This window comes from Callospermophilus lateralis, chromosome 16, assembly GCF_048772815.1.
Source record: "Callospermophilus lateralis isolate mCalLat2 chromosome 16, mCalLat2.hap1, whole genome shotgun sequence".
Lineage (NCBI taxonomy): Eukaryota > Metazoa > Chordata > Mammalia > Rodentia > Sciuridae > Callospermophilus > Callospermophilus lateralis.
In genome coordinates, this window is record NC_135320.1 from 16507192 (window position 1) to 16520731 (window position 13540).

At 36.7% G+C, this 13540-nt stretch overlaps 1 protein-coding gene across 4 annotated transcripts in view; it reads right to left on the bottom strand.

The window, feature by feature from the left end:
- Window positions 1-13540, bottom strand: part of Rb1cc1 (RB1 inducible coiled-coil 1) — a 74173-nt gene that overhangs the window by 51120 nt on the left and 9513 nt on the right. The window contains exon 1 of one of the 4 annotated variants that reach the window (XM_076836235.1): window positions 8598-8619. The exons of the other annotated variants lie outside the window; for them this stretch is intronic. The gene's annotated coding sequence lies outside the window, so the exon portion shown is untranslated. Of the gene's footprint in view, window positions 1-8597; window positions 8620-13540 lie in introns of those variants that run through there. 4 annotated transcript variants of the gene reach the window in all.

A 13540-nucleotide genomic window follows, 5' to 3' on the forward strand; every position in this document is an offset into this window, starting at 1 on the left:
AGTGCTGTATTATTATTATTCATAGTAGTAGTAATATGTAGTACTAGTGCTAATTCTGGTACTGGTGATTGAACCCAGGAGTGCTTAATCATTGAGCCACATCCCCAGCCCTTTTTATTTTTGAGTTTGAGAAGCGTCCTGCTAAGTTTCTGAGGCTGGCATTGAATGTATGATCCTTCTGCCTCAGCCTACCAAGTTATGGGATTATAGGCATGAGCCACCATGCCCAGCCCAGCACTGTATTTTTTAAATGCTTGCCAAGAATACTTCACAATTTTATAACTGCATGATATCTTTGACTAGTAATGAATTTGTTGTTCATTTACAGATCATTATGTGCCAGACACTAGCTAGACATGAAATGTAGCAGTGAACAAGATAACACAGTCCCTAAACTACTATAAACCTCAATCACTAGAATAACACCATCTTATAGGGCCAGCTTAAAGATTAGGCAAGATTATGTATGCACAAACACATGTAAGACATATAATGCCTAAGAAAAACTCAACTAATGTACTTAGATTTTATATACACAAGTGCCAGGCATTTGTCCTTCAGCTCATTTCTTACAGATCCTGAGAGATTTTAACAATAGTATCACTGCAACTCCTGACCTACTCTGATACAAAATCCCATGTATTTATCCATTGTTTACAGCCTATAAAATCTGGCAGCTTTAATCAGAAGCTTCCATGTAAATCTTCACTTTTACATACTCATTAACTGCTAGCTACCATCAAAGACCTCACAAGAAAAGCACAAGAAAAACAGAAGTACATGGTAAGATCAGGTACCACTTCTCCAAGGGTCTACCTGCACTGTAATTCTGTGAGTCAATGTAAGATTCATGATTTTCACATCCACAAATGCTCTTTATTTATTCCACATATCTAAGTACATAACACATAAAATTAATAATCATTGTTAGCACTTGTTATTCATTATATACCAGTCACTACAATGAATAGTTTTATATGCATTACCTCATATACACAAGACATTATTTCTGTTTCCATTTGCAGATGAGGAAAAAGATTCAGAAGTTATTCAACCTGACTAAGGGCAGAAACTTAGTAAATAAAAAATCTAGGGGCTTGAACTCAGGAGAGTTTGCTATATTCGTTCAATAAAAACAACACTTGAGAACCTAGTATGCAGTAGGCATTTTTTAGTTTTGTAAACATTAACTTTCTACTTTTGTAAAGTCTAATAGTTAGAAACATAAAAATTTTCCGTGTATACACACATAAACATCTACTCTCAGAAAACGTTATTTAAAAACATTTATTTTGAAGTACAAAAAAAATTAAAGTCCAAAATATGTACCTTCTACTTTACTTTTTTTCTTTAGACATAATGATATTGCTGGCATAGCAATAGCTACCACAAATTAGAACCGTGAAGGAAAGACTACATGGAGTATATGGCTGCTTCACAACTATTGCTATGAGAACGATTAGTCTTATTCATTATTCAAAAGACAAAACTGCAGCTCAAAGAAATTCAGTTATTTCTCCAAAGTCACATAGTAAGAACTATGGGCCAAAATCCATTGGCTAGATCAAGATGAAGAAAACAACATAAATGTACTATATTATAATCCCTTATACACGATGTATTACATTCTATGCCTTAGCAATTTTCTGTTCCTTTAGAAATCCTTTTTGTCTCCAATTTTATCCCTCAATCATTTTTAAATACCAATTTTTTCTAAAGCAAAATTAAAAAACCTTCTAATATTAAGTAGGAGTGGGATGGCATGACACTTGGAAATATGACAAGGTACAGTCTGACTGTAAGTCATCATCAAGAAATGAAATGGACCCGAGTTCTGAAAAAATAAGATTTCCATGGGTCCATAATTAAGAAGTGATTCTTGGCATGAGAGACTTAAATTATTATTAATTGGTTGTCCTGAAAATGTGAAATTCTGGGAGATTCTCTAGAATGTGTATACTAAGCCATCATTATCAAAAGAAATAAAAGAGGGATTGGAATACAGCTCAATGATAGAGTACTTTACCTGGCATGCATAAGACCCTGGGTTTGATGCCCAGTATCACACAAAAAAATTAAAAAAAAAAAAAAGGAAGAAAAGAAAAGAAAAAGAAGAATAAAGAAATATACAAGGACTGGGATGTGGCTCAGAGGTAGAATGACTGTCTACCATGTAATGGACACCCTAGATTCAAACCCTAGCACTTCAATAATAATGATAACAATAATAAGGAACCCTAGAGAATGGGATTGAGGGTGAAACTGACCAAGGGTCTCCCCTTTGCATCCTACTCCCAGTGCTACCTACTGCTCTCCAGGGCATACACTGACACCACCTACACATAAGTGACTCCACTGCTACTGTCAGCAACTGAAAGGTAGCAAAGACTAGAATCTGAGCCCCCAAGTGGAAGACCCAATAGGCCACCTGGCCTCACACCAGGCTTTTCGGAAGAAGAGAATGGTGATTCCGTATCTGAAAGCCTCTGGGCAGAAAGTAAAACAGTAGTCCATTTTCTGTTACTATAATGAAATACTTGAGGCTGGGTACTTTACAAAGAAGAGGGCATGACACTGGCATCAGCTTGGCTCTGCTAAAGGCCTCATGGTGGCTGGCACACAATGTGACAGGAGAGATTAAACAGAAGGACAGGAAGCCAGAGCAAGGGGAGGAGTCACATTTATTATATCTCAAGACAATAGTAAGAACTATCTTAATCTTTCCCAGGGGTAGCATCCCCAATTGCCTATCGCTAGTCCACAACTTAAAGGTTCCATCTCCTTAAACACACCATACTGAGGACCAAGCCTCCAACACTTGAGCTTTTTTTTGGGGAGATACACTCAAAATCATACCAAACTGCAGCATCCTAGAATCACAGATTGCCAGGTCCATCCTCCTCAGGGAAAAGTCTCCAATTACCGACAACTGAGCACAAAGCATGGACCATCCCAAACAAACGGGACAGAGCAGGTTTTTTCCCCTCATTATTCAGCCTCAGTTTTGCCTGTTGGCCAGCAAAGCCTAAAATACTTATCTGGTCCTTCACAGAGAAAGTATGCAAACTCCTGCTCTAAAACTTGAGCCATTCACAAGAGCTGCACAAGTATCAGTTACTACCAGGCATCTCACAGTCAAGAACTGAAGGTCCCGTAAACCCAACACATCTGCAACAATAATGGCAAATGCAAGTGACAGCAACAATAGCAACAGGACCAATTTCCTTTTTTTTTTTTTTTTTTTTAAAAACAGATGGTAATCTGCTGCCTTTCCTAAGGCAGCAGAATACAACAGACACTAGTATGGCAATATATAAATCAATGGAAGTGTAACTGATGTGATTCTGCAATTTGTATACGGGGTAAAAATGGGAGTTCATAACCCACTTGAATCAAAGTGTGAAATATGATATATCAAGAACTATGTAATGTTTTGAACAACCAACAATAAAAAAAAAAAAGAAATGTAAAACAGATGGTAAGAGTGATCACAGAAATAACTGGTTTTTACTTGTATGGAAAGGGGAAAGGAAAGAGAACAATAAAGGGAAGTCATTTCTATTGGCCATTCCTATCTCCTCAAAACTGATAATCATTTATGATAACATAGTCATATCTCATTAAGTATTGTAAGTCCTCCCACCCTTTATTTGGTGCTGAGGATTGAACAGGGATGGTTAACACTGAGCTACATACCCAGTCTTTTATTATTATTATTATTTATTTTTTAGTTGGACACAATATCTTTATTTATTTATTTTTATGTAGTGCTGAGGATCGAACCCAGGGCCTCATATGTGCTAGGCGAGGGCTCTACCGCTGAGCCACAACCCCAGCACCCCCGTCTTTCATTATTTATTATTTAAAAACAGTGTCTTCCTACATTGCTTACAGTCTTGTTAATTGCTGAAGCTGGCCTTGAACTTGTGAATCTTCTTGCTTTAACTTTTGAGCTGCTGGGATTTACAGGCATGTGCTATCATGCCCAGTTCTAATGAATTAGTAAGACTGTCACGAAGCACCAAAAGAGTGGTTTGGGTGGCCTTGTATGGTCATGGAGTTGTGTGCTGCCTGGCAACAAGGGTGTCATTCCATAGACTATGGAGTGAGTGCCATTCTTTAGAACTGGACAGTGCACAGTCCACATGGTACATGTGACAGGCTCAAGAGTAGCATTATTCCAGTTTTGGTACACCCACACATTGACCTGATTTTTTTTTTTTATATACACACACACACACACACACAATAATAAAGATTAAAAACTGTAAAATACTTTGGAAATATTAGTATAAGCAAAGAGTTTCTCCTTTCATAATATATATTTTCCATTAGTCCACTTGGAGGGGGGACAACTATTGAGCTAAAAAATATCCACAGAATTCAGTATAAGTAAGATTTAACCTTACCCTAAACAGAATATATCCTTTGCCCTTTGTAACAGTGAGGTAATCTCTAGGTCCTTGGTATGTCCTGTCTGATAGGATTCCTTGTTTGCCTGGGGGCTTCAAGCTACCCAACAGTACAACAATGTAATTTATAATGGTGCTTTCTGACTACCATAGGAACTGGAGACTGAAGACATTAGTTGGAAGTCCAGACGGGGGTAGAAGTTCAGGCGAGTATACTAAGCCTGAATAAAAACTCTGGACAAAGACCCAGGTGAAATTTTTGTAATTAGCACAGTGTCACACACTAGGGCAAGGAGGTTACACTATTTGTGACTCCAACAAAAAAGATAACCAGAAGGTCTCAGTTTGGACTCCTTCCAGATTCTGCCCTCTGCGTATCTTATTTCACCTGTCTTTAACTTCTACTCTTTTGTTATAATAATTTGTGGGGGGAAGGTTATTGGGGATTGAATCACTGGTTACTGGGTGCTTAATCACTGAGTCACATCCCCACCCCTTTTTATGTTTGATTTTGAGACAGGGTCTTGCTAAATTGCTTAGGACCTTGCTAAATTGCTGAGGCTGGCCTTGAAACTGCAATCCTCCTGCCTTAGCCTCCTGAGCTATTGGGATTATAGGTGTGTGCCATCACACCTGGCAAAACTTTTAATTTTAAGTAGTGTTTTCCTAAATTCTGTGAGCTGTTTCTTATTAACCGTAATTCTCCAACCTGAGGAATTCTCCCACATGAGGCTGGTCATGAGGACCTAGCTTGTCTAAATGAGGGTAGTCTTGTGGAGACTATCAAATCACTGAATACCCATATTGTGGTTTCTAAAAGGAACCTTTGGAACAATTACAAATAACTGAATAGCATCCTAGCTTCCGATGATAAAAATTCATGTGTTCATAATAGTACTCAAAACAACAACAACAAAAAAAACGCCTCAGTGAGCTAGGTTTAGAATCTATTATAAAACCTGGGGAAAAAGGCAAGAAACTAAGCACTTATTTTGTCTTCCTTACAGGGAAATGTACTTCAGGATAACCAAATCATTGAGAAAAAGTACATTTATATTTGAAAAATTCCAGCTAACAGTTTAGATGAAATACAGAAGATGATCATTTGCAATGAAATAATGGATCTAGGCATTAGTAAATGTTAAAAGATTTAGGAGAAAGATACCAGATACATTTATAACAAATAAATTAGGCTAACATGTGCACAAACTGATCACTTGTCTCCACTCTAAGTAAGGCACTCTGACAATTATCTCCTTAAGTGATTCAACTGGACATAGTCCATCTGCTCCCCTCCACCCCAATTATTCAAACCTCTAAATTTATCCAAAGTTTCCAGTTTACAGAAAATTTAGAGTACAGAGGAAAACTTATCAATATTATAAGAAAAAAAATTAGTGCCAGATGTGGTGGCAGACGCCTATAATTCCAGCAACTCCAGAGGCTGAGGCAAAAGAATCACCAAATTCAAGGCCACCTCAGCTACTTAGCTAGGCTCTAAGCAACTTAGTAAGACCTTATCCCAAAACGGGCTGGAGATGTGGCTCAGTAGATAAGCACTCCTGGGTTTAATCCTTGGTCCAAAAAAAAAAGCAAAATAGGGAATTATGAGCAATGGACAGAATAATGACCTGGTTTATTAAACATATACATGTCTTCAAAGCTACTACAAAAAACACAGAAATAAATGTGATAATCCTAATATGAACTAAATTTTAAGTTATAACGAATTATTTTTGTTTGGGTCTAATGTGTAAAATGATGCCTGGTACTTGTTTTAAATTAGCCCAAGAAAAACAACTAAAAAAGGAAGACTGGAGGGAAGAATAAAATAAATTGGGTGATAGATAATATAATCAGCAGGATCCATGCAATGGTGAAAACTTGCAATCCCAGTGCCTCGCCGGTAATCCCAGTGGTTCGTGAGGCTGAAGCAGGAGGACTGCAAGTTTGAGGCCATCCTCAAGTTTGAGATACTGAGACCCTATCTCAAAACAAGAAATAAAAAGTGCCTGGGATGTAGTTCAGTGGTAGAGAGCCCCCTGGGCTCAATCCCTGAAATGGAGAAGGGGCAGGATCTACAAAATGTTGAACTATACTCCATGGCAAGTGAAGATGGGTTTATTAGTTTGTTTTAATATTCCCTCTACTTTATGTCTATAAATTTCCATAACAGAAAAATATAAAAATCCTCATATTATTTTAATAATATTCAACATACTTCTTTTAGGTGAGAATGTGCTATAAATAATTAAGACTTTTCTAGAAAGCAAAGAGTATTCATGGTGATAGGTAAGCAAAGGTTTTACAAATTCACATCTCCAGTAATCCAAGAACTATACCATAAAAACCCACCATAATTATTTTGAAACACAGTTAAAATATACAGAAGATACTTCACTACATGTTTATATATATATATATTGGGGGAATCTGGGGATTGAATCCAGGGGTGTTTACCCACTGAGCTATATATCTCCAGCCCCTTTCATTTTCACCTAGGGCCACCCCTTAAGTTGCTGAGTTTGGTCTCAAACTTGTAATGCTCTTGACTTAACCTCCAGAGTCACTGGGATTACAGGCATGGGTCACTGAGCCCAATTTACTAATTAATTTTTGACTATTCATTCTTTTATTCATACTGAAAAACTGGATTTTAAACATTATGGAAGGGCATGGGAAGAATGGAGGAACTTTAGATTGGGCAAAAGGAAGGGTGGGAAGGGTTATGGGGGTAGGAAAGAAGGTGGAATGAGATGGACATCATTACCCTAGGTCCGACTGCATGAATGGTGTCTCTCTACAACATGTAAACTAGAGAACTGAAATGTTGCTCTCCATTTGTGTACAATGAATGGAAATGCATTTCTGCTGTCATGTACAACTAAGTAAAACACATAATAAAAACCCCACTATGGAACCATTTTTAATAAGGAATACAATGCTAAGTAAGAATAATACATACAATATGATCACAAATGTGTAAAAAGAGTGTGGAGAAAAATGATTAGAGGAAAAATATGCAGAAATGTTCATAAGTACCTCTCAGTACTGGGTTAGTAATAATTTAGGAAAACATTGAGCTACTGCCAGAATACAACACTTCCTTGGGTTATAATCTGTCTTAAACAGAAGTAAAAACAATTGACTTTAAATTAAGCTTAAAATATCTGGTTCACTTTGAATTCCAAGGAAACCCAGGTAGTATTCTTAGCCTGGGTACTTGACCATCCTTTGCCTGCAAAAAAGTAACATGAGGGCAATTTCTAAGCACAGGGAAAACTGCATAATGTTTAACTCCACACGGACTCCATCTCTAGCCCAGCCCCCAGCATTGTCTCTCTATAAATATTAACACCACATACCAAGGTGTGGTTCTCTCCCCCTGGGGGGGGGGGGAGCTATATTCTCCCTTGAGGTATATTCCTAGCTTTACCCCCTCACTCAAGACAGCAGGCATTCTCCCCTGAATGTGTGTTTCTGACTTTTCCCCAAGAGACGTTTTTCCCTTGAGATAGCCCAAATTTTCTCTAGAAAGTATTCTCTCCCTGAATACTTTACTAAATAAATCTGTCTCTGGGAAGTGGGGGAAAAAAAGATCTGGCTGAAGTCCTTATTCTGCCTCTTAGCAGCTGGTGATTTGAGAAAAGAAACATTCTTAAAATCAACCTTCTTCTCAAAAGTAGAAATAACATTTTCTTTACAAAGCTATTGCAGGGATATCTAGCCTCAAAATTTACACGACAAATCAGGCAAAGTAGTCCACGCCTGTAATCCCAGTGACTGAGGGGTTAAGATAGAAGGATTGCAAATTCAAGGCCAGTCTCAGCAAATTAGCTAGACTCTGTCTCAAAAAATAAAAAGAACTGGGTGGGGTCAGGTTTGGTGGGTGCATGCCTATAATTCCCGCAACTCAGGAGGATGAGGCAAGAGGATCACAAGTTTGAGTCCAGCCTCAGCAATTTAGTGATAACCTAAGCAACTTGTGGAGATCCTGCCTCAAAAAATAAAAAAGGGCTGGAGATGTAGCTCAATGGGAAAGTGCTTGCCTGAAATAGGCAAGGCACTGATTTCAATCCCCATTACCAGTACTAACAACAAAACATTATAGAACCAAAATAATAAAAGAAAGGGAGGTGATTGGAAATATAGTTAAAAGAAGACTGAATCTAGCATGCTACATACCTGTTATCCCAGCTACCTGGGAGGCTGAGGCAGGAGAATCTTGCTTAAGGCCAGCTTTGGCAACTTAGCAAGAACCTGTCTTAAATAAAAAATAAAAAGGATTGGAGATGTAGTAGATGTAGATGAAGAGCCCCCCTGAGTTAAACCTCCACTAAAGTAAAACAAATGAATGAAGGAATGAATTAATAAATAAGACTGCCATGAGGTAACTACTAAAACAAAATCATAGGTTCATGACTCATTTTTCTCTTGCCCATTTTTAGTGTCTATAGGAAGAAATAATTATAAAAATATAAAAACAAAACTTAAAGAACAATTCCAGAGGTTCCCCACACTTAGGGGACAAAGTCATATCAAGGTTTGATCAATAAACTGACTTTTCAGATTGCTTGACAATGCCAAAGAAGCTATTTCACAAAAGGGAGTCCATTTTATAAAAGACTGTTATAAAAAAGTGCATCTACTGATACCTACCCTACTAGCACTGTACCTAGTCAAGAACAAAAACATAAATAATGTATAGCCCCCTTCCATTATTCATACTGGACAAAAATTGAATTTCCCCCCCAAACCTATAGATTATCCTTTCTCATGTTAATGGATAGAATACTCTAAAAGTAGTCTTTCATGTCTGTAAGACCAGGTTATAAAATTCCTTGCCATAATATCTCAAAAACAATCATTAACATGCACTAAGCATATCATATCATTTCTCACCATGCTATTTGCCCCCAAATCATGAATGAGAATATGCAAAAAATGATAATACTGCATGATGTACATGACCACCCTGTTTTCATTGCAAGGCAAAAATACTAAATATACTTTACTAAATAAAGATGAATAAATGAACATCAATATTTGAAAATATAATATAGTAAGGCACAGTGGTACACACTTGTCATCCCTCAGGAGGCTGAGGCAGAAGAATCATAAATTTGAGACCAACCTCAGCAACTGATCAAGACCCTTATCAAATCAGTGAGACCCTAACTGAAAATAAATAGACAAGTAAATAGGCTGGGGATGGAGATCAGTTGGTAAAGTATCTTCAATCTCCAGTATCAAAAAAGAATAAAACAAAAGAAAAAGAAAAAGAAAAAGAAAAGGAAGTATGAAAACATATATTTAAAAATCACAGCTTTCTAAAAGTAAGCATATACAGAAATATATAGATCACAACTTCCATTGTGTTCCAATACCTAACCAATATAAAGGATATTCGAGATTCTAATTTTCAGACTAACCATTCAGCCTTATTGTTCAACAAAAACTCTTAAAATTAATGAAAAAAATGAAATATTTACCTAAGTTTCCCTGGACCAATCCTCGCATTAAGAGGATAGCTGACTGAGATGATACACAATGGGCCTACATACTTTAGATTCTATAAGGTAAACTGTATATATAAGGCACTCCAGCCACATATTTACAGAAACACAAAACTCATTCTCTGTGTTGAAGATCTGTATTTTATTTTTTAACAGTACTAAGGATTGAACCCACTAGATTATACATACTTAGTTCCCTGTACAATCTTATTTAGCCCACCTTCTGCTCCCATAGACACCACTTTTCCATCACCTGAATGTCTTCATAAAGCTGCCTAACTGCAATGCAAGTACTCTCTTTACCTTAGCTCTCAGACTCCTACAGTCTTCTTTACAAAAACTATTTCTGGGCTGGGATGTAGTTCAGTGGTAGAGAGCTTTGTTATCATATGCAAGGCCCTGGGTTCAACCCCCAACACCAAAAAACACAAAAGAAGACAAAACGAAAACTATCTCAACCTGTTATTTCACTCCAAAATACTAATTTTTAGGTAGTCACACCATAGCTTAGAAGCAAGGTTTTATGAGTTGTTTTTTCATATTTCACAGATTATATGCAATAAAGGAAGGGGAATGGAAATATAAATTTTGTGTATGTAAAATAAAAACCTACAGGTTTCACTGAATACGTTTATCCATGCTGATTTAAATTCTCCTACTAAAAGAAATGTTGGGTTGGGGATGTGGCCCAATGTCAGAGTGCTTGCTGAGCATGAGCAATACCTTGGATTCCATCCTTATAACCAAACACACACCAAAAAAAATCATAAGACCTTCATAAAGGCCAATTCTGTATAATCTAAGTCAAAGCTATAAAATTTATTGATCTTCACCTTCCTCAGCTAGTCCATAACTTACTTGACTTTATTATTTGGAGAAAGGGGATGACAACCTTCCTCATTAGTACATACTGATTTAAATTTCTATTCCTTAATCTATAAATGGGAATGCTATAAAACCTACCTCATATAAGTAATGTAGAAAACAAGTAAAGTATTTCATGTAATAGAGATTATTTAGCACAAACCAAACTTTTCTGTAAATAATCCAAAAATGTTTAGGGACAGGAAGTTAACTGTCACATAATACCAAGTTCTCAAAAGCATCTGTTGAATGAATAGACAACTGCACTCTTGGATAGTATTAGCAATCTCTACATAAAAAAAAAAAAAAGCTGAGTTTAAAAAAAAAAAAGGTAAGTGGGGTACAACACTTATTTGCCTACCATATGGGAGGCCATGAATTCAATGCCAAGCACTGCAAAAAAATAACTGAGAAAGATCCATTTAATTAGCTAATCTCTGGCAGTTTATTTATTAGACAATGTGGTCCCCCAGGATCTTACATTAAAAAAAAAAAAGTAACCTACTTGGCTTAATATCGTTATATGAATAAATTCTGCTTGGTTCCACCACTAACGATCCTGAATTTTATGAACCCTCTATTATACTTTATTACCATGAAGTTATCAAGTCATTGCTTAGTACTACATACCTGGGAGTTCTGACAATTACCTGAGCTGCTTCTACTTGCAGACCCCATTTGACATCCATCTAGAGGACAACACCAACAAAACAAACTTAGGTCCTATTTGGATGCCCCTTCACTTCTCCCCAAACTAAAGTGCTTCAGAACATCTATTCAAACACTCTTTAGACTGACATTCCACCATTACCTTTTTATGGCTCATTACATGGAGCACCACACCATTTAAAATGATCTCTTGACATGAGAAGAATAAACCTTGATTTTCCATGCCTTTACTCATGTCATTCCACATCTTTCACAGTCCCCTGGCTGTGAATGGTCTGTTCCTTAGGCACTTAAAGCCCAGCTTCAAATTCTAACATAAATGATGGCCCTGCAACACCTTTTGTGCCACTAGCCTAATACCTTATAACGTCCAAGCTGATTGTAAATGGTTGCAGGAAACACGGTCATACCTTACACCTTTCTTTAAATATCACAGTATATAACATAATACCTAGAAATGGTGGAAAATAAATAAATGTTTGAGGCAAACACTATGGATAAGAACTAAAACAAGAATCCAAACAGAAATTAGAAAGCCAGTGGATCAAAGAGAATCCACAGTAGTTATTAAAAGATGATCCAACAAAGCTGAATTCCCTCCTTTTTAGAGGGAATTTAACTGTTAATGGCTCAGCAAAATAGAATATATATAACCAAGCACATATCTGGTTACCCTAAAATAAAAGATACTCAGGCAGAAGGGTTTGGGTCCTGGTTTAAGAGCTTTACTCCCATGACCCTGACGGCAAATAACTTGATTTCTCCATATCTGTTTCTCCATCCAAAAAAGGCATGAGGTGAACTAGATGAGTCCTCCAATGTTCCAAAAATGCCATACAATAAGATTATACGCTAAACCAGTACTAATGTATAGTCACCTTCCAAAATCTCATTGCAAAAAATGAACACCATAACATAGTGTAATATTAAATATTATGAAGGACGGTATACCAAAGTTTTATTAAGAAGGAATGGCCAGGCCGGTGGTGCACATCTGTCATCCCAGCAGCTTGGGAGGCTGAGTCAGGAGGACTGCAAGTTCAAAGCCAGCCTCAGCAAAAAAGTGAGGCGCTAAGCAACTCAATAAGACCCTCTCTCTAAATAAAATAGAAAATAGGGCTGGGGATGTAGCTCAGTGGTCAAGTGCCCCTGAGTTCAATCCCTGGTACCTACCCACCCCCGAAAAAGAAGGAATGGACAAAAATTTAAATAAAGAAGGTAACATTTAAAAAAAAAGGGATTTGTGAAATCAAGATCCAATTAGAAAAACAATTTTCCCTCACTAATCATCACACATCACTAAAACTTAAGAGGATAAGTTTAAACCACTGGCTTCTTGACCCCACCCCCCCCAAACTGGCTTCTTTTTAAGAAAACACTGATTAAAAAGTTAATCCTCTTATAAACTTGTAACTTTGGGATTGTTCATTATGCACATTTTCATTAAGTAAAATCCATTAAATTCCATAAGTGGGTTAAATCTACATGATCTAGAAGTAATTTACTGTACATAATTATCAGGTATTAGCATAAAATCAACTTTAGATGAAGGAATAAAAAAATTAAAACTCAAAAATATACAAAACTAGTAGTTAAGTATTATATATTCAGTCATCCGATATTCCACAGGAGCTAGTCTCAGGATTCTCCAGATACCAAAATCCGCAGAAAGTCCCTTACAAAAAAAAAAAAAGGGGGAGGAGGTGTAATATTTCATGTAATGTACACACAGCTTCCTAAAAACTTTATCTCTAGATTATGATACTTACCACAGTGTAAATAGTTGTTACACTGAATTGTTGATGGCTAGAAAAGTTTGCACGTTTAGTACAAACAATATTTTTTAAGTATTTTCAATCCAAGGTTAGTTAAATCTGTCGATTTCAAACCCATGGGTATGGAGGGTCAGCTGAATTACTTTTCACCAACACTTCCCAAAATCTGAAATCATGCTGATTTTATATAAAATTTTTTTCTAATTTTTATAAAATTAAATCACATAATACTTGGCCTGCTGCCCACTGTCCTTAGTGTCTGTTCATTTAGGAACAATTATATTAAGTGTCTACTATATAAACT